Genomic DNA, 2,536 nt, shown 5'->3' on the forward strand with positions numbered 1-2,536 from the left:
CACATTTGTGGCATTCAAGGTTGGATTTGGTATTAGTAGTTCTTCTTTCTTTGTTATTTCTTTGATTGGTGAATCTGTTGTTCCTGAAGAACTTCTTGAACTTTCGTACCAACATGGCAGCCTCCTCTTCATCACATTCTGATTCTTCTTGATTTGCTGCTGTTAGAGCCAATCCCTTATTTCGGGAACTGTCTGTTGTTCCCAGATGTAAGTCTTGAGTCATTAGGGAACCAGCTAACTCTTCCAGATTGAATTTTGTAAAATCTTTAGATTCCTGGATGGCTGTGACTTTGGCTCTCCAGCGTTTATCTTGAGGAAACTCCTTAGAATTTTCCTTACTTGTTCATCGGTAGGAATAAGTCCTCCAAGAGAGACAAGTTCATTTGTGATGTTTGTAAATCTTGTGAACATCTCTTGGATGCTTTCTCTAGGTTCCATTTCGAAACGTTCATATTTTGACATCAATAAGTTAATCTTGGAACGCTTCACTTCACTTGTTCCCTCGTGGGTAACTTCCAGCAGGTCCCAAATCTGTTTGGCAGATTTGCAACCCATAATGCGGTTATGTTCGTTTGGTCCAAGATCACAGTGAAGTATTTTGATGGCAAGAGCATTTATCTCTATTTTCTGAAAATCTTCTTTTTCGAATTCGGTTATAGGTTTGAGAATAATTTTGTTATTGGAGTTTGTAGTTGTTAATTCAAAGTCTCCAATTTCGATAACTCTCCAAACTTCATAATTTTCGGCTTTGATGAAGATCTCCATCCTATTCTTTCAATATGTATAGAATTTTCCATCAAACATAGGTGGTCTTTGAGTAGAGTATCCTTTTTCCATTCGTTCATTCATTATTGACATCTATAAAAATACCAGGATATTGCTCTTAGGGTTTCCTGATCAAATGAGGAACAGGGCTCTAATACCAATTGTAGGCAATGTTAGAGATGGGAACGACAACAAGAGGGGCGGGTGAATTGTTGTTTTAATAAGTAAAAGTATTTTAGCCCTGTTTTTGCGGAATTAGATTGAAGAATTAAAACTTAAACTTAATGCGAAAAAGTAAAAGAGACAACACAATTTTACGTGGAAACCTTCTAGGCCTAAATAGAAGGAAAAACCACGACTCCTCGGGATTTTAAAACTCTCCAATATGTTTTAGGCAATTCGTTACAATTACGTAAAACAACTTGCTTCACTCGAAGCTTCTCTAACTAGGCCAACTTCTCTTTCTCTTTCTCTTCCTCTTGTTTCACTCGAAGCTTCTCTCTTAGCTTTACTCAAAGCTATTCTCTTCTTTAGCTTCACTAGAAGCTTTCTAATTCTCCACTAGACTTACCCAAATCTAGTTATAACAATTCTCTCAAAAACCTTTACAAGGACAAATTCTCTAAAGATAAACTTAAAGAGTTGCACAAGAAAATATTATAAGTTAATTGGCAATTTTTGAACAAAATATTTCTTGTTAATTTTTCAAAACTCACGTATGATTATATGGCTCATTCGAAGGCTTAAAAATTGAGGAACAAACAAGTTCATCTAGGTACCCGGATATCGGGTACCTATATAAATCGGGCGGGACACCCGGTATCCGGTTTCATAGTTATCATTCATCAGATTATATTAGATGGAATTTCTTAGCTAAATTAAAATCCATGTACACATGAAACACAGTTGTGAAAGCAAATAGAAAGATACATTATTAGCTAAGCTTATGGTTTCTTGTGTGCGACCGCGTATGCAGCTTTCTTTTATTGGCATTTGTTTCATTGTTTGGCTTCACTGGATTCTAAGTTATTCACCATTCTAAGAGGTAGTTAACTATGAAAGTATAAGAAGGTTTATGAATTGTGGTTATAATTATTGAATGAAAACATGGAATTAAATACAAAGGATTAAAGCTAATACTTGCCTAACCTAGAGTATCCTAAATTAGGGAAGAACAAAGTAATTATTACAAGAATAACTAAGATTATGCAATATACTAAAATAAGAGAATAATCATTCTAAACAATTGTAATATAGCCATTATGATTGATTAAGGCAAAGATTGAGGAGATAATCTTTCCTTAATACCCATCCTCAAAATGGGCTGCGGCAGATAGGAGAGACCATTTTTCTGATTAAATTATGATGTTGAGGACGCGAAAGTGGTTTTGTCAAGGCATCAGCTAGTTGATGATTAGTATATATGTAGGCTATGCGAAGTTTCCCGGCCTTGTACATTTTCACGAACAAATTAATAATCAATTCCTAGAAGCTTCATTTTGGAGTGAAAAACTAGATTAGCACTTACATAAGTAGCTCCTACATTATCACATTAATTGACATTTTGTATAGTTGGACATTGTCCTAATTTTTGAAGGAGATTATTTAGCCATAGAATTTTAGCTGCTGTAGCAGCAACTACACGGTATTCAGCTTCAGTAGAGGAACGAGCTCGTGTCTTTTGTTTTCACGAGGTCTAACTAATTGGATTACGCCCTAGGTATATAATATATACAGTGGTGGAGATATAGTCATCTTTATCAATTGTCAA

The sequence above is a fragment of the Amaranthus tricolor genome, chromosome 5 (assembly GCF_026212465.1).
Source record: "Amaranthus tricolor cultivar Red isolate AtriRed21 chromosome 5, ASM2621246v1, whole genome shotgun sequence".
NCBI classification, from domain to species: Eukaryota; Viridiplantae; Streptophyta; class Magnoliopsida; order Caryophyllales; family Amaranthaceae; genus Amaranthus; species Amaranthus tricolor.